This window comes from Lolium perenne, chromosome 7, assembly GCF_019359855.2.
Source record: "Lolium perenne isolate Kyuss_39 chromosome 7, Kyuss_2.0, whole genome shotgun sequence".
In the NCBI taxonomy this organism is placed as follows: domain Eukaryota; kingdom Viridiplantae; phylum Streptophyta; class Magnoliopsida; order Poales; family Poaceae; genus Lolium; species Lolium perenne.
The window spans coordinates 179479514-179506627 of NC_067250.2; the positions used below are offsets into that span (position 1 = coordinate 179479514).

Sequence of the window (27114 nt, forward strand, 5' to 3'; positions counted from 1 at the left end):
CCCTAACCCTAACCCTAACCATCTGCCCTAGCTAAACCTAAACCCTAATTAAACCCTATGTATAGGCCAACGACACTTAATTGTGCATCGGGCAGCCCAGGGGTGCCTCGCGGTCCTCTAATTAAATTAATTAAATGCGCCATGCATTAACCCTAAACCATATATATGTAACTAACCCTAGCTAATCAACCCTACTTAATTAAAACACATAACCCTAAACTATACTAGATATAACCCGATCTAATAAAAACATGCTCTATATATAGCAGCTAGCTAGCAAACCGTAGATTAACACCAATTAAAATATACATGGCCTATATCGATCATGTTGTATAACATATCCCTGAGATTCATTAATTAATTATATAATTATCGTGATAAATTAATTAACTTGAATTTTGACAAGTTCTCTCGAATGAAAACACATTTGATTAAGTTGCCTCATAATATATATATAATTAGTGTGCATGCATGGCCTACAATGCATTCGTGCATATATTTTAATGTATATTTGAACATATATATTCTTGGGGATTTCAATCTCGATCTCTCTCTCTCGATCATCTATATATCGTTGGTGGCCCAAAAAACACACATATATACGCATGCACTTTATGCGTAAAGGCGCGCGCGGGTGCCTCTAATAATGTGTGTGCGCACTAGATCGATGATCCCTAAACCTTAAACAACCCCTAAAACCTTAAATCCCTAATCCCTAATAATCCCTAATCCCTAAACCCTAAACACCCTAAACACTAAACCCTAAACCCTAAACCCTAACCCTAACCCTAACCCTAACCCTAACCCTAACCCTAACCCTAAACCCTAGCTAACCCTAAACCCTAAACCCTAGACCCTAAACCCTAGACCCTAAACCCTAACCCTAACCCTAACCCTAAACCCTAGCTAACCCTAAAACCCTAATTAAACCCTATGTATAGGCCAACGACACTTAATTGTACGTGCATCGAGCAGGCCAGGGGGTGCCTCGCGGTCCTCTAATTAAATTAAATGTGCCATGCATTAACCCTAAACCATATATATGTAACTAACCCTAGCTAGCTAATCAACCCTACTTAATTAAAACACATAACCCTAAACTATACTAGTGTTATCACCAGAATTTGACCGGATCAGAGGTGGGCCGCGATTGGAGATGGGCTTGAAGAATATACATGGAAGGGATACATGAATCGGCCTTATATGCAAAGTTTGGGCTAAAATTGCCCGTGTATCTGTATTATAGTAGATTCCGTGTCGGTTAGAATTAAGATAGAGTTTAGCTCGTACACGGTTGGGATTATTCCCGAATTAGACAGTCTACTGACTATAAATATGTATCTAGGTTTTATGAAATAAACAACAACCAACGTTCACCCCAAATCAATCTTGGCGCATCGCCAACTCCTTCGTCTCGAGGGTTTCTTCCGGTAAGCATCATGCTGCCTAGATCGCATCTTGCGATCTAGGCAGCACAAGCTTATTTCGTTGTTCATGCGTTGCTCGTACTGAAGCCTTTTTGATGGCGAGCAACGTAGTTATCTTAGATGTGTTAGGGTTAGCATTGTTCTTCGTATCATATGCTATCGTCGTGCAACCCTTATACATCTAGCCACCCTTACACCTATCTTAGGTGTAGGGGCGGCACCCCGCTTGATCATTATTTAGTAGATCCGATCCGTTATGGTTGCTCCTTGTTCTTCAAGGATTAGTTTAATATCTGCAATAGTTAGGCCTTACAAAGGGTTGGAGGATCCAGCGGCATGTAGGGTGTCGTTTGCTAGTCCTAGACAGGATGTTCCGAGGATCAACCTCGTGTTGGTTTTTAGGCCTTGTCTAGGATCGGCTTACGATCACCGTGCGTGGCCGCGAGGCCCAATCGTGAGTAGGATGATCCGATTATGCGGTGAAAACCCTAAATCGTCGTAGATCGTTTTAGCTTTATTTTGATCAAGCAGGACCACCATATATTCGTGCACCTCGTACGAATCATGGGTAAATCGGCTCCTTGAGCCGATTCACAGGACAACCTGAGAGCCGATCGAGGCTCGTATTTAATGTTTACGTGTATGCCATGCAGGAAACTAAGCGAGGCATCTCCATCACCTTCCTGACCAGGTATAGGTCAGGTGGCACGCCCTTGCATCAGCATCGGACGTGCGTGCCAGAGTCTTTACGGGCCGTCGCTCGGAGGGACCAGGGCCAGCCGCAGCCCTAAGTTGTTCCCGGCTCTCCTGTGTTGCCCGTCGCTGCTCGCCGGTGGGTTTTGACCGCAACACATTCTGGCACGCCCGGTGGGACCCTCTTCAGCAACCATGTCGACATCCACAGCTGAGATGGCTGGCGACCCAGTCACGTACGCAGAGCTGCCTGATGAGCACAAGAAGAGGTACGATGAGCTCAAGGCTCTCTTTGAAGCCGATCTAATCGGCTCTTTCTCAAAGACCCGTTCTCATGGCATCAGGTGGAACGGCTTTACAGCCGAGGGTGCCCTCGACCAAGTAGATCTGTCCACCCCTTCAGAAGAACGGACCAGAGCTCTGCGCCGGGAAATTAACTACATGGTAGCTCATTCTGTTTACCGCCATGGCAAAGACAAAGAAGAAAGCAGTCACTCTGGTGGCAAGGACAAAGAGGGGGCCGGTTCAAGCGATCGGCTTCGATATAATGATAAAAGGTACAACAATGAAGACGGTATAGAGTCTTATAATGCTTTCAATATGTCTTTTATGTGAGTTTTTTGTCACCGGTTCATACTTGTGTTTGCTTTAAACAACCTTGCTAGCCTAAACCTTGTATCGAGAGGGAATACTTCTCATGCATCCAAAATCCTTGAGCCAAACACTATGCCACTTGTGTCCACCATACCTACCTACTACATGGTATTTCTCCGCCATTCCAAAGTAAATTGCTTGAGTGCTACCTTTGAAATTTCTATTCTTTATCTTTGCAATATATAGCTCATGGGACAAATAGCTTAAAACCTATTGTGGTATTGAATATGTACTTATGCATCTTATCTCTTATAAGTTGCTTGTTGAGCGATAACCATGTTCCTGGGGACACCATCAACTATTTATTTGTTGAATATCATGTGAGTTGCTATGCATGTTCGTCTTGTCTGAAGTAAGGGTGATTTATCATGATCAAATGGTTTGAGTATACATATTGTTAGAGAAGAACATTGGGCCGCTAACTAAAGCCATGATCCATGGTGGAAGTTTCAGTTTGGACAACAAACCTCAATCTCTTATGAGAATATTATCTGTTGTTGAATGCTTATGCATTAAAGAGGAGTCCACTATCTGTTGTCTATGTTGTCCCGGTATGGATGTCTAAGTTGAGAATAATCAAAAGCGAGAAATCCAATGCGAGCTTTCTCCTTAGACCTTTGTACAAAGTGCATAGAGGTACCCCTTTGTGACACTTGGTTAAAACGTATGCTATGCTATGATAATCCATGTAAATCCAAGCTAATTAGGACAAGGTGCGGGCACTATTGGTATACTATGCATGAGACTTGCAACTTGTAGGACATAATTTACATAACTCATATGCTTTATTACTACCGTTGACAAAGTTGTTTCTTATTTTCAAAATAAAAGCTCTAGCACAAATATAGCAATCCATGCTTCCCTCTGCGAAGGGCCTTTCTTCTACTTTTATTGTTGAGTCAGTTTACCCATTTCCTTCTATCTAAAAAAGCAAACATTTGTGTTAACTGTGCATTGATTCCTACATACTTGCATATTGCACTTGTTATATTACTTTATGTTGATAATATCCAGAAGATGCCACCTTTTGCCCTTTCAGTCCAAATGTCATTTGGTTTTGCAATGTTCTTCCATAGATGATTTTTCTCATGGTATACAGCCGATGCACGGACATCGACTTTAGAGCTAAGAAATAAAGCCGATGCACAGCCATCGACTCTAGTACAATTACACAGGATCTACCCGCTGCGTGTTCAAGACGCGGATTTTCACCAAGTCGGTCTTCAGTTCAGCTTCAAGGCCTTCTGCTTCCTTGAGGGAGTGAACAATGAGAGCTTCCTCAGCTGCAATGAGCCGATTTTGGTGCCCGAACTTTCTCTTCGAGGACTTCCAACCCTTTACGCCAGTTCAGCAGTACTGTCAGAAGCGCCAGTTTTGGCATGCAAGGCAGCCTTTTGCTCATTAAGCCGTTGGTGTTTCGTCTACAATATCGGCTTTCAACAGAAGAAGAGGCGATCGATGGGGGCAAGTTTGGCTGGCTCGGCATGGTGGCTGTCTCAGAATTACCTGAGTTCAAAGCCCTTTGTCTGATCCGTGTATCCTCACCGCTATTCTCGCCTTGACTGAGGCTCGGGGGGCAGCTGGCCTGGTAGATGCTCTGTTTTAAAAGCCGATTGGGGTGTCATCGGCTGGTCCTTCGTCGAAACCTTCTTCAAAAATGGGAGTTCACGCAGAAGTGGAAGAGGCAAGGCATCATGATGGAGGATACTGCGAGGTTCTGCTCTGCCACGACATGACCCGACGAAGGAAAAGCAAAATGATTTTGGAATTGTCATTTCCAAAACCAGGGGGGCATGTGTTATCACCAGAATTTGACCGGATCAGAGGTGGGCCGCGATTGGAGATGGGCTTGAAGAATATACATGGAAGGGATACATGAATCGGCCTTATATGCAAAGTTTGGGCTAAAATTGCCCGTGTATCTGTATTATAGTAGATTCCGTGTCGGTTAGAATTAAGATAGAGTTTAGCTCGTACACGGTTGGGATTATTCCCGAATTAGACAGTCTACTGACTATAAATATGTATCTAGGTTTTATGAAATAAACAACAACCAACGTTCACCCCAAATCAATCTTGGCGCATCGCCAACTCCTTCGTCTCGAGGGTTTCTTCCGGTAAGCATCATGCTGCCTAGATCGCATCTTGCGATCTAGGCAGCACAAGCTTATTTCGTTGTTCATGCGTTGCTCGTACTGAAGCCTTTTTGATGGCGAGCAACGTAGTTATCTTAGATGTGTTAGGGTTAGCATTGTTCTTCGTATCATATGCTATCGTCGTGCAACCCTTATACATCTAGCCGCCCTTACACCTATCTTAGGTGTAGGGGCGGCACCCCGCTTGATCATTATTTAGTAGATCCGATCCGTTACGGTTGCTCCTTGTTCTTCAAGGATTAGTTTAATATCTGCAATAGTTAGGCCTTACAAAGGGTTGGAGGATCCAGCGGCACGTAGGGTGTCGTTTGCTAGTCCTAGACAGGATGTTCCGAGGATCAACCTCGTGTTGGTTTTTAGGCCTTGTCTAGGATCGGCTTACGATCACCGTGCGTGGCCGCGAGGCCCAATCGTGAGTAGGATGATCCGATTATGCGGTGAAAACCCTAAATCGTCGTAGATCGTTTTAGCTTTATTTTGATCAAGCAGGACCACCATATATTCGTGCACCTCGTACGAATCATGGGTAAATCGGCTCCTTGAGCTGATTCACAGGACAACCTGAGAGCCGATCGAGGCTCGTATTTAATGTTTACGTGTATGCCATGCAGGAAACTAAGCGAGGCATCTCCATCACCTTCCTGACCAGGTATAGGTCAGGTGGCACGCCCTTGCATCAACATCGGACGTGCGTGCCGGAGTCTTTACGGGCCGTCGCTCGGAGGGACCAGGGCCAGCCGCAACCCTAAGTTGTTCCCGGCTCTCCTGTGTTGCCCGTCGCTGCTCGCCGGTGGGTTTTGACCGCAACAACTAGCTAGCTATAACCCGATCTAATAAAAACATGCTCTATATGTAGCAGCTAGCTAGCAAACCGTAGATTAACACCAATTAAAATATACATGGCCTATATCGATCATGTTGTATAACATATCCCTGAGATTCATTAATTAATTATATAATTATCGTGATAAATTAATTAACTTGAATTTTGACAAGTTCTCTCGAATGAAAACACATTTGATTAAGTTGCCTCATAATATATATATAATTAGTGTGCATGCATGGCCTACAATGCATTCGTGCATATATTTTAATGTATATTTGAACATATTCTTGGGGATTTCAATCTCTCTCTCGATCATCTATATATCGTTGGTGGCCCAAAAAACACACATATATACGCATGCACTTTATGCGTAAAGGCGCGGGTGCCTCTAATAATGTGTGTGCGCACTCGATCGATGATCCCTAAACCTTAAACAACCCTAAAACCCTAAATCCCTAATCCCTAATCCCTAAACCCTAAACACCCTAAACACTAAACCCTAGACCCTAGACCCTAAACCCTAACCCTAACCCTAACCCTAACCATCTGCCCTAGCTAAACCTAAACCCTAATTAAACCCTATGTATAGGCCAACGACACTTAATTGTGCATCGAGCAGCCCAGGGGTGCCTCGCGGTCCTCTAATTAAATTAATTAAATGTGCCATGCATTAACCCTAAACCATATATATGTAACTAACCCTAGCTAATCAACCCTACTTAATTAAAACACATAACCCTAAACTATACTAGATATAACCCGATCTAATAAAAACATGCTCTATATATAGCAGCTAGCTAGCAAACCGTAGATTAACACCAATTAAAATATACATGGCCTATATCGATCATGTTGTATAACATATCCCTGAGATTCATTAATTAATTATATAATTATCGTGATAAATTAATTAACTTGAATTTTGACAAGTTCTCTCGAATGAAAACACATTTGATTAAGTTGCCTCATAATATATATATATAATTAGTGTGCATGCATGGCCTACAATGCATTCGTTCATATATTTTAATGTATATTTGAACATATATATTCTTGGGGATTTCAATCTTGATCTCTCTCTCGATCTCGATCATGTATATATCGTTGGTGGCCCAAAAAACACACATATATACGCATGCACTTTATGCGTAAAGGCGCGCGCAGGTGCCTCTAATAATGTGTGTGCGCACTCGATCGATGATCCCTAAACCTTAAACAACCCCTAAAACCTTAAATCCCTAATCCCTAATAATCCATAATCCCTAAACCCTAAACACCCTAAACACTAAACCCTAAACCCTAAACCCTAACCCTAACCCTAACCCTAACCCTAACCCTAAACCCTAGCTAACCCTAAACCCTAAACCCTAGACCCTAAACCCTAGACCCTAAACCCTAACCCTAACCCTAAACCCTAGCTAACCCTAAAACCCTAATTAAACCCTATGTATAGGCCAACGACACTTAATTGTACGTGCATCGAGCAGGCCAGGGGGTGCCTCGCGGTCCTCTAATTAAATTAAATGTGCCATGCATTAACCCTAAACCATATATATGTAACTAACCCTAGCTAGCTAATCAACCCTGCTTAATTAAAACACATAACCCTAAACTATACTAGCTAGCTAGCTATAACCTGATCTAATAAAAACATGCTCTATATGTAGCAGCTAGCTAGCAAACCGTAGATTAAGACCAATTAAAATATACATGGCCTATATCGATCATGTTGTATAACATATCCCTGAGATTCATTAATTAATTATATAATTATCGTGATAAATTAATTAACTTGAATTTTGACAAGTTCTCTCGAATGAAAACACATTTGATTAAGTTGCCTCATAATATATATATAATTAGTGTGCATGCATGGCCTACAATGCATTCGTGCATATATTTTAATGTATATTTGAACATATATATTCTTGGGGATTTCAGTCTCGATCTCTCTCTCGATCATCTATATATCGTTGGTGGCCCAAAAAACACACATATATACGCATGCACTTTATGCGTAAAGGCGCGGGTGCCTCTAATAATGTGTGTGCGCACTCGATCGATGATCCCTAAATCTTAAACAACCCCTAAAACCTTAAATCCCTAATCCCTAATAATCCCTAATCCCTAAACCCTAAACACCCTAAACACTAAACCCTAAACCCTAGACCCTAAACCCTAACCCTAACCCTAACCCTAACCCTAAACTCTAGCTAACCCTAAACCCTAAACCCTAGACCCTAAACCACCCTAGACCCTAAACCCTAACCCTAACCCTAACCCTAAACCCTAGCTAACACTAAACCCTAATTAAACCCTATGTATAGGCCAACGACACTTAATTGTGCATCGAGCAGGCCAGGGGGTGCCTCGCGGTCCTCTAATTAAATTAAATGTGCCATGCATTAACCCTAAACCATATATATGTAACTAACCCTAGCTAATCAACCCTACTTAATTAAAACACATAACCCTAAACTGTACTAGCTAGCTATAACCCGATCTAATAAAAACATGCTCGATCTATATATAGCAGCTAGCTAGCAAATTAAACGGTAGATTAACACCAATTAATATATACGACATGGCCTATATCGATCATATGTTGTATAACATCTCCCTGAGATTCATTAATTAATTATATAATTATCGATGATAAATTAATTAACTTGAATTTTGACAAGTTCTCTCGAATGAAAACACATTTGATTAAGTTTCCTCATAATATATATATAATTAGTGTGCGCACTCGATCGATGATCCCTAAACCTTAAACAACCCTAAAACTCCCCTAAACCCTAAACACCCTAAACACTAAACCCTAGACCCTAAACACCCTAAACACTAAACCCTAAACCCTAGACCCTAAACACCGTAAACACTAAACCCTAAACCCTAAACCCTAAACACCCTAAACACTAATTAAACCCTAAACCCTAGACCCTAAACACCCTAAACTAAACCCTAGACCCTAGCTAAACACCCTAAACACTAAACCCTAAACCCTAAACCCTAGCTAACCCTAAACCCTAATTAAACCCTATATATAGGCCAACGACACTTAATTGTGCATCAAGCGGGCCCGGGGGTGCCTAGCTCGCGGTCCTCTAGTTAAATTAAATGTGCCATGCATTAACCCTAAACCATATATATAACTAACCCATAGCTAATCAAACCCTAGTTCATTAAAACACATAACCCTAAACTATACTAGCTAGCTATAACCCGATCTAATAAAAACATGCATGCTCGATCTATATATAGCAGCTAGCTAGCAAATTAAACGGTAGATTAACACCAATTAATATATACGACATGGCCTATATCGATCATATGTTGTATAACATCTCCCTGAGATTCATTAATTAATTATATAATTATCGATGATAAATTAATTAACTTGAATTTTGACAAGTTCTCTCGAATGAAAACACATTTGATTAAGTTTCCTCATAATATATATATAATTAGTGTGCATGCATGGCCTACCATGCATGCATTCGTGCATATATTTTAATATATATTTGAACATATTCTTGGGGATTTCAATCTCTCTCTCTCTCGATCATCTATATATCGTTGTTGGCCAAAAAAACACACACATATACACATGCACTTTATGCGCAAAGGCGCGTGTGCCTCTAATAATGTGTGTGTGCGCACTCGATCGATGATCCATAAACCTTAAACCCTAATTAAATAAACCCTAATCCCTAATCCCTAAACCCCTAAACACCATAAACATTAAACCCTAGACCCTAGACCCTAAACCCTAACCTCCTAACCCTAAACCCTAAACCCCAATTAAACCCTATATATAGGCCAATGACACTTAATTGTGCATCAAGCAGGCCAGGGGTGCCTTAGCTCGCGGTCCTCTAATTAAATTAAATGTGCCATGCATATATATATGTGTTTAATTTGGGGATTTCAATCGCTCTCTCGTATGTAGATCTCTCTCTACCTCTCTCTCTCTCTGTCTCTCTCTCTCTCGTTAATTGGTGGCCAACAACACACACATGCACTTTGTGCGCAAAGGCATGCGCCTCTAATAATGTGTGCGCAGTCGACAATCTAGTTTTGATTAATCATAGCACACAAATAAAGAAGTTGTATTTGAATCCACACAACCTAATCTAAAACACATAACCCCTAACATGGCCTAATTAATTAACCCCTTCTATCTACCTAATTAGTGGAAATTGCACAAAATCAAAAGGGGTCCCTCACTAATTGTGCATATCTGCTAGATTGTGATAAACTTTTGCCCCATATATATTTGGTGGATGGGTGCATCTTGGCATGTAAAACAATTAGTGTTTGCAAATGGCGTTGTCAAAATTTATGTACAAATGATTTCTTTCCATCCAAAGTGCATAAAATGGGAGTTTTAATGAAGAAAGTACAAATAAAACAGCTCAACATGCTTCCACACCCCGATTTCCACACGAAGTAGAGCATATTTAAAGGATAATTCCAGAGTTTTACTATTTTTCAAGCAACTTTGCTAATTTTCCCCCACTCACATGACTTTATGTCGATTTAACGAAAATATGGCGAATTTAAACTACATGGGCGGGATAGTTTGAATTGTGCGCGCGGCAAAGGGAACCGCCTATTCCTCAACCTTGTGCACGGAAAATTACACACGCAACTCCATTAAACGCCACCTACCGACCTTAATTATCACCCCGGCGGCCCGGCCGCATGACCCCCCACCCACCCCTACACAACTTATCCACGTCCGTGCGAAGAGCTTCCCCTCCCCGTCCCGTCCGTGCGAAGAAGAAGCTTCCCCTCCCCGTCGTTCTTCTCGAGACGCACCGGCGGTCAAGTTGATCCACGGTAGGGCTGCTATCTCTAGCTCAATCATGTATCGGGCAAGACGGCCTAACGATTTATATTTTCTTGATGCTGCTAAAAAATTCGTCGTATGCTCGAACTAATTGGCACTTTATAGTTTTCCGCTCGATTTGTCATCGATCAATTTGTTCATTTGCGTGGGCATATAGAGTCAGCTTCTGCACTCGATCCGTTAATTTGCTGAAATGCCATGGCAGAGTTTTGTACACGATCTGTTTGCTAAAATGTCGATGGGCATTTTTTGTTTTGTACTCGACATGATTGCTGAAATGCATAATCATGTAGTATAGTTTTGTACTCGATGGATATACATTTCCTACTTCGCCTTAAATTAATCACCAACCATTGTATCTCATAATTAAACAGATGGACAGAACTTGGATACTGCATGGACACTTATGTTCCCCTTCATATATAAATGGTGTTCAACCCTTTATGGGGTTTATTAGAGCTCATGAAGGTCACAACCTGGACGTGTATTGCCCGCGCTGCACATGTATGAATGGTGAGAAGAGGCCTCACCCTGTAGTGGCAGATCATTTACACATTTTTGGGATGGACCGCACATATGTTAGGCGGGTTTAGCATGGTGAACCATATAATGATCCTTTAGCAGGAGAAGCAGATCTTGCTCACACTGTATGTGTGCTGGCATATGTAGTTAATTATTTATATTGATGCTGCCGCTGTTTCAATCAATAGTTTGCATTGCTGTGCAAGGTTCTGTACTCAAATTTAACTTGTTGCGTATGGATGGACGGGAAGGAGAGAAAAAGCGCTTGCTTCAGGAAACGGGTTTCAGCTCTGGGACATGTCTTTGTGCCGGATGAGAAGGTCAATATGTAAACGGCATTTGTTCAAAGTTGCATCCCTTAGATGTTTGTCTAATCGGTTGATGTACTAATTGCGAAGCATAGAGTTGAAGAGGTCTCTCGGTTTGATGGGAGATTTGAAGATGAATCTCAGTTTGATGCACCCGTGGATGGTACCGATGACGAGCCTTTCATAGACGAAGGTCCCGCACCGAGATTATCTAGCCTACGTAAGGAGGCCGTGGACCGAGTACACAGCTTTGCGTTGAAGTGGATGCACGCCGGAGATCATCGGGGGCGTCCGGTAGTCTCAAGACCACCCAGCCCTGATGCACCTGTGGATGGTACTGATGACGAGCCTCTCATAGACGAAGGTCCTGCACCTGAGATTATCCAGCCTACGTAAGGAGACCGTGGACCGAGTACACAGCTTTGCGTTGAAGAGGATGCACACCGAGATCATCGTGGGCGTCCCGGTAGTCTCGGGACCACCCAGCCCTGATGCAAAAAATTGAGCTACTTTATGATTCGTACTCTTATGTTCTGGTTTTCTATTATGTTATGATTTGTACGCCTTTGGCGCTAGATTAAGCATTCAAGGATGATCGCGTTGCAAAATTCGACACCCACACAATCAGTTCATCGTATGAGTAGTAGCACAATTACTTCTACAGCGATTCCTGCCAGCGCATTAGTTGGTAGCATGAAACACTTTCTGTGTACTCCCCTCGATTCATATTAATTGACTCAATTCTGTCTAGATATGGATGTATCTAGATGCATTTGTTAACTAGACTAACAAACTTGAGTCGCTAATATGAATCCGTGTAAACCGCCCGATCCTCGAGCAGCTAGTTTATTGACTCTGGACTCCAAGCCTCTCGCGGCAAGCCATCGACGAAGCTTTGACCAGATCTTGGCCCGCAATTTTTGTGTGTGGCGAATAGCAAAGCTTTGACCAGTTCCTCTCGGGATGCGGCACGCCGGTGAGCTTGCACGGTTGCCATGAGCACTTTCCGGCGGAACTTCCTCTTCGGCGCCCTCAAGCCGTCGGCTGCGAGACAGCACGCAGTGCCTCGAGGTGGACGGAATTTTGGATCTCAGGGCGGGGGTCCGCATCATCCGGGAACGATCTCCGCCGGGTTAACGAGGACATGCATGGCGGCTGTGGGATTTTTTTTTGGTTTGAGCTTGGGATTTGGGGTTTTTCGGATAGGGGAGGAGGAACCGAGGAAGAGGAAGGAACAGCCACGTGCTTGGCGCGTGGCGGTGTGCTTGAATTTCGAATTTTTGTGAAATGTTTCATTTCCCTGCTACAATTCGGGGGTTTCTTGACGCGCCAATGCGTCCCGCCGGGCAGCTTCAAGTGAATTTGGGGTGCCACGCTATGGGCCCTAGTTTCGTGAGACATGTAATGACTAGTCACATCGGTAAGTTCACCGTGTAATAAAATATGTTACCCCTCCCCTTTATGTAGCACCCCTTCTCTCCCGATCGAGTGCCGATTGCCGACGGATGCAAGCCGCTAGCTCGATCCTCCTTTCGCCTCCACCGTCCAGGCATCCAGCTTGGAGGGGCAAGCCGCATCTAGACCAAGCGGATTAGGTAGGACTAGTAATGTTCTTTCCTTTCTCGAGATCGGTTCTTTTTTCCTCTCCTCGATATCTTGCGCATCTCTTTCCTATTCGGGCGAAGGGGTGTCTTTCTCGGTCACCCTCGAGCTGGGAGTGATTGATGGGGGTGGGGGCGGGGGCTACCTTTGCTTGGATTGGGGTGTTCTTCCTTTATTTGTCGACATTTGCAACCTTTGTAGTTTCGCCGATCCTCACCGTATCTTTTGTCGCCTTGTACAGAAAGGTAAGACCTCGGCGGTGGGGGCAATGGAGCGTAAGGCCACCACGCATGTGGGCGATTGGCTGAGCCCGAGCTGCGTCCCCAGCCCCGCGAAGGTGTACTCCGTTTGCTTATCCACTCTTTACCTTTTAAGTGTCTCTCTCGCATCCTCAATCTGCTCCTATTCGAATATGCTTAAAGTAGCACATGTCTTCGTGTGTTTGTGCGTAAATCCTCCGTGACACCATGCTCTATATTCTCTCGTATCAGGTTGGTACCTCCAGGTTCCGTGCCGAGGCTATGGGGAACGAGAATAGCGCCCCCACCCGCCGGCAGAGCATGGCCCGATCTGCAGCACAAGAAGCGAAATGCCATCGCCGAGCTGGGCAGGGACCGCCTGTGGGTAATTTTTTTAACCAACTTACCATGATGTAGTCCGAATCGATACTCCCTCGGATCCAAATTAATTGACTCAACTATCTCAGAGATACGGATGTATGTAGATGTGTTTTAGCTCTAGATACTATCAGCCTCCATCCCAAAGCTTTGGGCTTATATTATTTTTAGAAAGTCAAACTATACCATGTTTGACTAAGCTTTTACCAAAAAATCGGAACATGCAAAATACAAAATTAATATCATTAAATAGATAATAAAATATATTTTCCTACGGTATCTACATAGTATTATATTTGTTGATAGAATGTTCTAAAATTTTGGTCAAACTTTGCTTGTTTTGATTTCTCAAAAATAAATAAGGCTTAAGCTTTTGGATGGTGGTAGTACATTCATATCTAGACAAAGCTGAGTTAACTAGTTTTTTGTCTGTCCATAGCTAGTGTTCACGCTGCAAAAGGCTAAGAGCATCCACTATATGCATCGCCTATCTCATACGGTAATTCAATATCACCGCCGAGGTCTGCCTTTTGTTTTGCTATTCATATGCAGATCGAAACTTTAGGGCCTTTACTCAAAAGGAAGATCAAAATCAAGGCCGATCAAAGCCGCCGTATGTTGATGCCGCCCCATCTTCTAAATGCCTCTACAAGCACAAGGCCACGCGCCACTGGGTGGTGATCTTTTAATGAATATGGTATATTTTCTTAATCCACAAAACATGCCTTGATTTTTCTCTCGTTTATTGTCGGTTTTTTCTATGCTTGCCAAAAGTTTACAACAACAACAACAACCAAGCCTTTCAGTCCCAAACAAGTTGGGGTAGGCTAGAGTTGAAACCCATAAGATCTCGAAGCCAAAAGTTTAGAAACACCAAATTCGTTTGCTTACAATCATCATACAAGAATGTTCATCTACTCCAGTTCCCCTAACCCAACAAAAAATGATGTTAATTACGATTTTTACATTAAAAGAGCACCATTAGGCGCTGTTAATTACGACTTTGAGATTAAAATGTCATTTGCAATTGTTAATTACAATTTTGAGACAAATGGTTAGTTTAACCTCGATCTCTTCGCTCTCCATTTATCCCAACCGAACAAAAATTTAACCATTCCATTCCTCCGAAATGGAACCATTCCATTCCACGCTGTTTCGAACCGAACACACCCTTGCATTGTTGTGAACTGTTGTCCATACACGGCCATACCCTTCCACTTACATCCAGCACTATATGCATCGGTCTGTCTCGAGTCATTCAATATCAACTGCTGAGATCTGTTCCCATTCTTATGCAGGCTGAAATCGCTGCGCCTTTACTCAAGTGGATGCAAAATGAGGCTAATGAGGCTGATGTGAGGACGATGGTGCCGGCACCATCTTCCGAAAACCTCTACAAGCACGAGGCCACGGGACAGCTGGTGGTGACCTTTTAATGAATCTCGTATATTTTCTTAATCCACATACATGATTTCATTATTATCTGTTTAATTACCGTTGGCTTTGTCTAATGCTTACCAAAAGTTCGTAAACACCGCATTTGCTTACAATCATCATACACTAATTTTTCACTTTTCATCTGTCTCATCCAAGATATAAACCGTTGATTTCCATTGGCTTCTTTTGTAATCATTTGCATTGTTGTCGATCGTTCTCTATGCACAACCCTATTCTTCCACTTACACCCGCACTATTTGCATCAGTCTATCTCATAGATTTATTAAATATCAATGATGAGTTCTGTTGCTATTCATATGCAGGATGAAACTTCTGTGCCTCTACTCAAATGGATAAAAAATGATCCTGATGAGGCTGCCGTGAAGACGATGGTGCCGCCACCATCTTCCTCAAAACCTCCTCAAGCACAAGGCCACGGGCCACCTGGGTGGTACCCTTTTCAAGAAGGTATATTTTCTTAATCCTCATACATGATTTGATTTTTGTTTGTTTATTGCCGGCTTTGTCTAATGCTTACCAATAGTTCGAAACACACACACCTATTCTTACACTTACATCCAAAGACTATATGCATCGTTGTCTCATAGATTTATTTTATATATCACTTTGTTGATGTCTCGTTGCTCTTCAATTTTCATATGCAGACTGAAACCTGCTAACCCTTCATTGGTCAAAAGGATTGCAACCGCTGCCGATGAGGCATCTGCAGAGGCTGCCACCAAGTTATCGTCACCCCACCTTCCGGATGCTTATATAAGCTCAAGTCCAAGGACCAGCCGGGCCGTAACCATCCAAGGGTTCGGGTATATTTTCTTAAGCCACATATACATGCCATGATTTATGTCCTGATATTATCACCGGCTCTGTCTAATGCTTTTTGGAATTCGGAAACACCAAATTAGCATGCTTATATTCATCATACACTAATTTTTCACTGCTCGCTTTGTAACATAGTGTTATGCACTCGCTTGTCAACATTTGCATTGCTCTGAACTATGCACTTACACAACCTAATTCTTCCACTTACATTCAGCGCTACGCACCAGTAGTACCTCCCATGTTTCCTTCACCATCCCGATGCCGAGCTTGCGGGAATATGGCGGGCCCATGTACATACCCCGCATATAACACCTCCTATGGCTCTATCTACCTTTCTAGTAGCTCCTTCACGTAGTTACGGGTATGTATTCTCGGTGGTTTAGCATGAATTGGCATATAGTAAAGTCTTGTTTTTAGTCTTCCCGCTTCTTACATTTGTATCAATTTTCACATGCAGATCGTACCTTGTGAACTTCGTCCAATGATTAACCAGATGTGTCCGCATGAAGGGTCTTTCACTATGCATGGCAATGGCAAATTGATGAACACCTACACGGTCTATGAGGTGTATGTGTACAAGACGCAGCCATCACATATTTGTATGGACATGATTGGAGAAAGTTTGCTTTTGACTACGGTCCGAAGAAGGGCGACGAGTGAGGATCGTAAACTCAAACGGGCGGATATACGTAATCGCTTACGTAGTTGGAGACACTTCCAAATATATAATATGTAACTTTTTTCTACTCATATCTTTTGATAACCGTTCGAGCAGTTGTTCTAAACCATTCCCTCTGTTCTAGCTTGCTGGGTTTAACATGATCAAAGCTGCAGATCCCCCGATGGAACATGAGCGGATGTCACAAAGGGCAACCACACCAAAGACCGGCACCGGCTTCCCACTCTCCCGCATCAAGACCGGTTCTGTACTCAGCTCCGTTCTCGCATCTACCCAGCAGTCCCCTACATCAGCATTGGTTCCTGTAGAGGCTCCATATACTACACCTGCCCAAGCAGTTCTCCCGCATCAAGACTGCTCCTCTAGCCGCATCGTTTCATCGCACCTCGCCCAACAAGCCACCGCATCGCACCGGTTCCTCTAGAGGCACCGTTTATCGCACCCGCCAAGAGCCTCTCGCATCAGCACTACTCGTGTACCGGCCCAGGCTCCCCGCACCTGCCCCAGGTATCACCGAGGTCTCAGCTCATTGCGTGGCCACCCGTGTGGTGACCAGGACGCATCCGAAGGCTATGTTCGTGAGTATATGACAAAGATAACCTGGCTCTTATCTTGATGTCTTCTCTGCTCAAAGTCTCACATGGTTCAGTGCATTGGTGCCATTGACTAATTTTTGGTGGTATCTCTTGCTTTGAATCAGAAATTTCCTAAAAGTATCTCCAAGGATCTCAATGCTGGCCGAAGGGGCAAGATATCCCTCGTCATGGAGAGTGAAGGTCTCACCGTGGAGGGACGGTACTCCGTCAGTCCCACAGATGGCTGCTTGGCTGTTACTTCCAGGTGGAAAAAGTTCATTGACGGTGCCAAACTTCGCATTGGATCAAAGTTGAAGGTCAAGATCTTTCGATGCTGCTGTGACATGCTGGTCATAAAGTTCGCGGTTGTCTAGTTCTGTTGCCCCATGAGCCCTTAGCAAATGCATTTGTAGTTATACTTATATAAGGTTATCTTATCTGAACTGCTAATTAATTGTATGGGTGGTAAAACTCTGGCATGCTTTTGCTCTTAGCAAGTATGTATGTATGATCAGCTATTATGATAACTAATGTTTGTGTTCATCTTAATTTGCATTTCCGTTTTAGAAAAAAACTTAATTTCTATTTTGGCTGACCTGTTAGAGAACTATCAGATTGAACCCACAACATGATTCAAATAGATTCATTACACCGAGCCACATGTCTTGACCTTGCTATACACTACTTCCATTAATCAGTGCAAGAAGGCTTACCTAAGCTACCTGAACCATGGCAGATTCGAATCCACCTTATCTCTCTAGAAATACAACCTTTGCAGAAAGAGGATTTGCAGTATGGGGAGGCTGACATTGGGGACCCATGAGCCAGCAGCGTCGTCAACGTTTTAAAGGTGGCAGGAGATCGAAAGAAAAAATAAGCCAAAAGTCAGTTGGTAAACAAATTCAAGAAAAGAAACATTTACCTTTCTGAGAGGATGACATGCGGGACCCATGAGGCAGCAGCATCCTCAACTATTTCAAGGCGGCAGGGGATCAAAAGAAAAAGGAAATAGCCAGAAATTAATTAGGGTAAAAAATAAATCCATCAAAGGAAACTTTTATTGTTCATAGAGGATGACATGTGGGACCGACTTGCTAGCTGCGTCGTCATCGTTTCAAAGGGGGCAGGGGATCAAAAGAAAAAGGCAAATAGCCAGAAATTAGGGGAAAAAAATAAATCCAACAAAGGAAACTTTTATTGTTCATAGAGGATGACATGCGGGACCCATGAGCCACAGCCTTCCTCAACGTTTCAAAGTCGGCATGAGATTGAAAGAAAAAGGCAAGTGACATAATATCAGGAGCCAAAAATAATCCAAGAAAAGAAACTTTATTGTACATAGAGGATGACATGCGGGTCCCATTTTGTAGCAGCGGTCTCAACGCTTCCAAGGCGGCACAGACCGAAAGAAAAATAAAGTAGCCGTAAATCGTGGTGTGAAAAAAATCCAAGAAAAGAAAGATTTCAATTGGGCCGTATCTGGACATCCGGGCCTTCGAACTATCCCGCCGGGCCTTTTGACTCGTACAATTTCAGCCCACTCCAAAACAGAAAGGTCGGATTTTTCTCAAAAAAAAAAGGAAAGTCCTATGCTTCGCAAAAACAAAAAACAAGGAGATTCAACATATAAGTTTGTTTATGTAGATATAAAGATTTAATTTATCCGTTTGCAATAGCTCAGAGCGAAATACAACGTTTATTGTCTGCAAAATAAAATATCACATGTTTCTTGTACGGGGAGGTCGACATCGGGGACCCATGAGCCAGCAAGCGTCGTCAACGTTTCAAAGGCGGCAGGGATCGAAAATAAAAAAAAAGCCAAAAATCAGTTGGTAAAAAAATACAAGAAAAGAAAACATTTATCGTTCGAGAGGATAACATGCGGGACCCATGAGGCAAAGACCATCCTCAACGTTTCAAAGTCGGCATGAGATCGAAAGAAAAAGCCAAGTGACATAATATCATGGGCCAAAAATAATCCAAGAAAAGAAACTTTATTGTACATAGAGGATGACATGCGGGTCCCATTTTGTAGCAGCGGTCTCAACGTTTCCAAGGCGGCACAGGACCAAAAGAAAAATGAGGCAGCAGATTCTCAACAATTCCAAGGCGGCAGGGGATCAAAAGAAAAAAGGAAATAGCCGTAAATTAATTAGGGGTCAAAAATAAATCCACCAAAGGAAACTTTTATTGTTCATAGAGGATGACATGTGGGACCGACTGCCAACAATGACGCCCTCATCGTTTCAAAGGGGGCAGGGGATCAAAAGAAAAAGGCAAATAGCAATAAATAAGGGGAAAAAAAAAACTCCAAGACAGGAAACTTTTATTGTTCGTAGAGGATGACATGCGGGACCCATGAGCCAAAGCCTTACTCAACGTTTCAAAGGTGGCATGAGATCGAAAGAAAAAGGCAAGTGACCAAATATCGTGAGCCAAAAATAATCCAAGATTTATTGTACATAGAGGATGACATGTGGGTCCCATTTTGCAGCAGCGGTCTCAATGTTTGTAATGCGGCTTGAGATCAAAAGAAAAAGAAAGTAGCTAGTAATTAGGGGGTGAAAAAAAATCCAAGAAAAGAAAGTTGATGGACATAGAGGATGACATGCGGGTCCCTTGAGCCAACAGCTTACTCAACGTTTCAAAGGGGGCAGGGGATCAAAAGAAAAAGGCAAGCCAAAAATCAGAGGGTGAAAAAAAATCCAACAAAGGAAACTTTTATAGCACATAGAGGATGACATGCGGGTCCCATGAGCCAAGAAGGTTCCTCAACGTTTCAAACGTGGCATGAGATCGAAAGAAAAAGGCAAGTGACCAAATATGAGGTGCCAAAAAAATCAAAGAAAAGAAAGTTGATTGCTCATAGAGGATGACATGCGGGTCCCATTTAGTCAGCGGTCTCACCGTTTGAGAGGCAATAGGGATCGAAAGAAAAAGGCAAGTGACCAAATATCAGGAGCCAAAAATAATTCAAGAAAAGAAAGTTTTATAGTCCATAGAGGATGACATGCGGGTCCCATTTAGCAGCAGCGGTATCACCGTTTGAGAGGCGGCAGGGGATCGAAAGAAAAAGGCAAGTGACCAAATATGAGGTGCCAAAAAAAATCCAAGAAAAGAAAGTTTTATAGTACATAGAGGATGACATGCGGGTCCCATTTAGCAGCAGCGGTATCACCGTTTGAGAGGCGGCAGGTGATCGAAAGAAAAAGGCAAGTGACCAAATATGAGGTGCCAAAAAAATCCAAGAAAAGAAAGTTTTATAGTACATAGAGGATGACATGCGGGTCCCATTTAGCAGCAGCGGTATCACCGTTTGAGAGGCGGCAGGGGATCGAAAAAAAAAGGCAAGTGACCATATATGAGGTGCCAAAAAAAAACTCCAAGAAAAGAAAGTTGATTGCACATAGAGGATGACATGCGGGTCCCATTTAGCAGCAGCGGTCTCAACGTTTCCAAGGCGGCAAGGGATCAAAAGAAAAAGGAAGTAGCCGTAAATCGGGGTCAAAAAATCCAAGAATAGAAAGAATTTTGGTTCATAGAGGATGACATGCGGGACCCATGATCCTGCATCGTAAACGGCTCGATCGGAGAACGTTGAACGAGATGACGCGATCGAGAAAAAAAACAATGCCAGAGAGGCTGCCATCTGGGCCCTACATCCCTCGGCGGTGCGGATTTGCGTTGACTCGGCCGGCGAACCCGAGATTTCGAGATGCACCACGTCCCGGGCCACCATACGCGACGTTTTGGCCGCTTTCGTCGGGCTAGGTGGCCTCAAAAACGAGAAAAAAAAGTTTTGACATGCACCACGGAGGGACCCAAAATCGTCGGCCATGGTACACCAGCAACCACGGCGCGACTTCAACTTCGTCGGCCATGGCAACTTTTCTTGTAGTGTTAAAAACTATTGTGGTGAAGAATATGTACTTATGTATCTTATTTCTTAATAAGTTGCTTGTTGAGTGGTAACCATATTTCTGGGGACGCCATCAACTATTACACCTTTGTTGAATATCATGTGAGTTGCTATGCATGTTCGTCTTGTCTGAAGTAAGGGCGATTTTCATGATAAATGGTTTGAGTATGCATATTGTTAGAGAAGAACATTGGGCCGCTAACTAAAGCCATGAATCATGGTGGAAGTTTCAGTTTGGACACAAATCCTCAATCTCTTATGAGAATATTAATTGTTGTTGAATGCTTAAGCATTAAAAGAGGAGTCCATTATCTGTTGTCTATGTTGTCCCGGTATGGATGTCTAAGTTGAGAATAATCAAAAGCGAGAAATCCAATGCAAACTTTCTCCTTAGACCTCCGTACAGGCGGCATAGAGGTACCCCTTTGTGACACTTGGTTGAAACATATGTTATGCAATGATAATCCATGTTAATCCAAGCTAATTAGGACAAGGTGCGGGCACTATTAGTATTCTATGCATGAGGCTTGCAACTTATAGGATGTCTTATACATAACACATATAATTTATTACTACCGTTGACAAAATTGTTTCTATGTTTTCAAAATGAAAAGCTCTAGCACAAAAATAGTAATCCATGCTTCCCTCTGCGAAGGGCCATTCTTTTACTTTATTGTTGAGTCAGTTTACCTATTCTTTCTATCTTAGAAGCAAACACTTGTGTAAACCGTGTGCATTGATTCCTACATGTTTACCTATTGCACTTGTTATATTACTTTGTGTTGACAATTATCCATGAGATAAACATGTTGAAGTTGAAAGCAACCGCTGAAACTTATATCTTCCTTTGTGTTGTTTCAAAGCTTTCTACTAAGAATTTATTGCTTTATGAGTAACTCTTATGCAAGTCTTATTGATGCTTGTCTTGAAAGTACTATTCATGAAAAGTCTTTGCTATATGATTCAGTTGTTTACTCATTGTCTTCATCATTGCTTCGAATCGCTGCATTCATCTCATGTGCTTTACAATAGTATTGATCAAGATTATGATAGCATGTCACTTCAGAAATTATCCTTGTTATCGTTTACCTACTCGAGGGCGAGTAGGAACTAAGCTTGGGAATGCTTGATACGTCTCAAACGTATCTATAATTTCTTATGTTCCATGCTACTTTTATGATGATACTCACATGTTTTATACACATTATATGTCATTATTATGCATTTTCCGGCACTAACCTATTGACGAGATGCCGAAGAGCCAGTTGCTGTTTTCTGCTGTTTTTGGTTTCAGAAATCCTACAAAGGAAACATTCTCGGAATTGGACGAAATCAACGCCCAGGGGTATTTTTCCACGAAGCTTCCAGAAGACCGAGGGAGAAATGAAGTGGGGCCACGGGGCGCCGCCACACTAGGGCGGCGCGGCCTAAGGGGGGCCCGCGCGGCCCTAGCGTGTGGGGCCCCCGTGACTCCTCCGACTCCGCCCTTCCGCCTACTTAAAGCCTTCGTCGCAAAACCCTCTGTACCGAGAGCCACGATACGGAAAACCTTCCAGAGACGCCGCCGCCGCCAATCCCATCTCGGGGGATTAAGGAGATCGCCTCCGGCACCCTGCCGGAGAGGGGAATCATCTCCCGGAGGGCTCTTCATCGCCATGATCGCCTCCGGATCGATGTGTGAGTAGTTCACCCCTGGACTATGGGTCCATAGCAGTAGCTAGATGGTTGTCTTCTCCTCATTGTGCTATCATGTTAGATCTTGTGAGCTGCCTATCATGATCAAGATCATCTATTTGTAATGCTACATGTTGTGTTTGTTGGGATCCGATGAATATTGAATACTATGTCAAGTTGATTATCAATCTATCATATATGTTGTATATGTTCTTGCATGCTCTCCGTTGCTAGTAGAGGCTCTGGCCAAGTTGATACTTGTAACTCCAAGAGGGAGTATTTATGCTCGATAGTGGGTTCATGCCTCTATTGAATCTGGGACAGTGACAGAAAGTTCTAAGGTTGTGGATGTGTTGTTGCCACTAGGGATAAAACATCGATGCTTTGTCTAAGGATATTTGTGTTGATTACATTACGCACCATACTTAATGCAATTGTCTGTTGCTTGCAACTTAATACCGGAAGGGGTTCGGATGATAACCTGAAAGTGGACTATTTAGGCATAGATGCATGCTAGATAGCGGTCTATGTACTTTGTCGTAATGCCCCGATTAAATCTCATAGTACTCATCATGATATATGTATGTGCATTATTATGCCTTCTTTATTTGTCAATTGCCCAACTGTAATTTGTTCACCCAACATGCTATTTATCTTATGGGAGAGACACCACTAGTGAACTGTGGACCCCGATCCATTCTTTACATCTGAAATATGTAACGGCCCCCGATAGTACCCCTAATAGATTTGTTTGTTATTTTCTTTTGTGCAGCATCATGACATCATGCATCATATCATCCATGTAATTTTACAAACAAAATTATTTTATAAATCTTATCTATTTTATTTTAACCTCTCATATGGTTTTATTTAACCAAATCTCCTCTTCCTTTTCTCTTAAAACAAAATCTAACCTATATATCCCTGGGCTCCCTCCTTTATCTGGCCCATCTCTCCTTGTTCCCACCGCAGGCCCGAGCACACTCATCTTTTCCCGGTCGCTTTCTTCCAGCCGAGCGAGCACATGGATGGCGTGACCGTGGTCCATCCACCCAACCACCATCGACCTCCACTCACCAGCTCCCTCATGCGCCCCCTCTCCTTATCTTCTACACGCCTTCTCCTCTACGCCAACCACGCTCCCTCTCCTTTCCCCTTCTCCACGAAAGGGAAGCCCCTCCAGGAACACCACGGAGAAACCCCCCACAGCAACCACCGACCTTGCTATGGCGCCGCCGCTACACACCTTCCCTCGCCACTCCGAGGGCACCAAAAGATGCGCCTCGTCCTCCTCTTCAAGCTGGTACAAGGAATCGAGCCGGGAGAGCTCTAATCAACAGCGAATTCGCCGATTCCATCTCCGACCTGCTGCACTCCGGCGAGGATTCCAGCCACCTCCTTCCTTCCCCGCCATCTCCAGCCACACGTACACGTTCAGGGTGAGATACCCGTCCTCCAGAACCTCCCCTCCAACTCTATCTCCTTCTATGTTGTCATGCCGACGTTGACCATGCCGTTTTCCCGCAGATGCTCGCCGTCGGCCTACCTCCGGTGGTTCCCCGGCGCCAAGGCCACCACCAACAGACTCCCCTTGAACTCGTGCGTCGAACGCGCTACCTCCCGCGTCCTAGTTCACGCTAAATCGCCAGATCCGTGCTCGACCAGATCTCCCGGCCATGGCTGCAGTTTTCAAGCTCGTCCCTGCCTACCTGTTCGTTCTTCTTCGGCCGCACCAGTACTTTAACAAGATCTAAACAGCAGCCCAGATGGTTCGATCCTTTTCTCAGTAAGGAGAGATCCTGAGTTCTAATTCCAGCTCTGGCAATTTAAGCCCACCTTTTTTCTTTTCTCTGTTTAGGCCACATCTCCCGCAAATGGGCTCAGCCCACTTGCCAGCTAGCTTTCTCGCCGCCTAGCGCGCGGCAGGCCGCTATCCACCGCCGTCTCTGCGCAGGTCCGGCCCAATTCGTCCCTGCCTTCCCTCTCTTCTTTGTTTTTGCAGAAAATGTTTAAATCTTGCGAAATTCATATCTCCTAAACTATAACTCCAAATAAAAAGTGTTTTATATAAAAATTGCTCAGAAAAATATGTTGAACATGATTATGCCATCCATATGCATGTTTGCATCTCGCATCATGTCGTGACGTGTAGATTGTGTATATCACCTAATATTGAACCGCGGAGTATTTCGGACACCGCCTAGGGTTTCCCCGCTCCATTTAATATTGAAGTAGCGCACCTCTGCCATGTTTGCTATGCTAATCCACCCTTAAATTTATCGGTAGAAAATGCAACTCCAACTCTAATTTGTTTGTTCGGGGTTTCGACTCCGATTAATATGGATAAATTGCATTGCACCATATTCGCCATGCCATGCATATCATCTTGAGCATGCCGAATTCTTCTCCGTAGTTGTAAGATTTGCATCCGTTGTTTGTTGTAGCATTTGCTTCTTCCCGGATAGGATCCCAAAGTGGTGATGTGAGATACGACGAGTTCTCCGACAAGTTCTTCTACAGTTTTTCACAGGCGAGCCCACCCCTTCACCTATTTTACATTTAGATGCTCTTTTGATCTATTGCTATCCCTATGTTGCGATTCTGTTGTGTCACGTGTCCTATTCCACCTGTTACCCTATATGATCCGAGATACACCTCCTTGCCCTACCTGATGTTTGTTGTTTGCCAGCTTTGCGAGTCGTAGGCGAGTTTAGGGTCTTGTTGATATCTCGAGATGTTCGGGATATCTTGTTGGGAGGTTATCACATGCTATATCAATTGTTGGAGATACACATGCTTTACTTATTTGTTAACAACTAAAATTGTAAGCAGAGGCATCTGTGAGCCCCCTTGCGAAAGCATCAGAACTTTGACTTGCTAATGTCCCCTACGACCTGAGTTCTTGTTATCTGTTCCGAGATTGAGCGCTCTACCCGTACGTGGGGGAGTGGGACCCCCATCACCCACTACCTTTCCTCGAGTCTGTTTATTGGGAGCCACAACCTTGGTTTTATTTGCTCATATGCACGATGCACGATTTACTTCTGTTGCCTTCGGGTGTTTATATTCTGTTCTGTACTCATATCGTGGAACGATTAGCGAAAGCAGGTTGTTCACACTTAGCTTAGCCGTTGTCACAAACCTCTGGGTCCGTATCGGAGTACGGCCGAACTTCGTCACGGGTAGCTTAGTTGGGTGGCTCCCCTTAAACTTTCTCTTGCATTGGGAACGGTCTTGTTGTTAGACTTCACCTGTAGTAAGTGGGGTCGAGCATGCGTATGGTTACATTTGGGCAACCCCTGCAGGGTGTACATCTTATCGATAAGCCGTGTCCGCGGTTATGGACGACTTGGAATTGTATAGCTTGATCATAGAACAACTTACACCTTATATCCTGTTGCTAATAATTTGCTAATAAAACTTTTTTCAAAAAGTGTGTGTGTGCCTTTGACCGTACCTCTTTGCGAAGGGGGATCGCATCGGCTGTGTTATGTTTGCAGAGTATAGAACTGTTACCTTGTGCGCTCTCTTATCTTCTTTGAGTAGACGGATGTTGTAGCGAGTTTCTATTGGATAGTAGCTTTGCTGCCGCTAAACTCCACATATAGCCGGGTGAAGTTTATACCGCCCACCAGCGAGCATAGCCGGTCTTGTCTCGCAAGTACGTGCCAATGGTATTTACCCTCGCCTTCCTTTCTTTTTGTCTCCTCCCCCTTCTGTCGGCAACCGATGGCCCGACTTTGACAGGTACGAGATGATGACGTTAGCAAGGTTACCCTTCCGGCTTGGCCTGGGCAGGGTTATGGACGCCATTGTTATCTTCGTGGATCGTTAGTCCAATTTGTATCTTGTCCGTACTCGGACGTATTTGATCTTCTGTATGATTTGGATCTTTGTATTGTATATCTGTATCTTGACTCGTTGGAGTCGTTGTTGTATTATATGTATCTTGTGGGCTCTATTGTAAACCTGTTGTAATGTTGCTACTCGTGGTAATTCCTCTGGTATCACGTGTGTGATTCGTCGCGCACGTCGTGTCGGAGGGCGTCTCAGAATCGATATCTTGCGGATTTCATCGGGTTCGCTGGGATCCTCATGGTACCGGTTCCGGGGCGTCACAAGTTGGTATCAGAGCCCAGGTTGACGGTACCCCACTAGTCCAGCCGTAGGATGACCTTGCCAACGGACGTTGTGTCTAGTGTCAAACCTATTTTCTAAAATTCGTTGGATAGTTCTGACTAGCTCTGATTTTCTCCTTACCTCTATTCTTGCACCTCTTACCTTTACGAGTTTTGAGTCTTCTCTCTTACCTGAGTTTTCTGAGTCTTAG

General features: G+C 43.5%; 1 long non-coding RNA gene across 1 annotated transcript; it reads left to right on the top strand.

The window, feature by feature from the left end:
• The first annotated feature begins 23697 nt into the window (after positions 1–23697).
• Positions 23698–26590, top strand: LOC127314835 (uncharacterized). The gene is made up of 4 exons (XR_007859975.2): positions 23698–24223; positions 24312–24553; positions 24643–24738; positions 25229–26590. It is a non-coding gene; the product is annotated as an uncharacterized lncRNA (long non-coding RNA).
• The last annotated feature ends 524 nt before the right edge of the window (positions 26591–27114 follow it).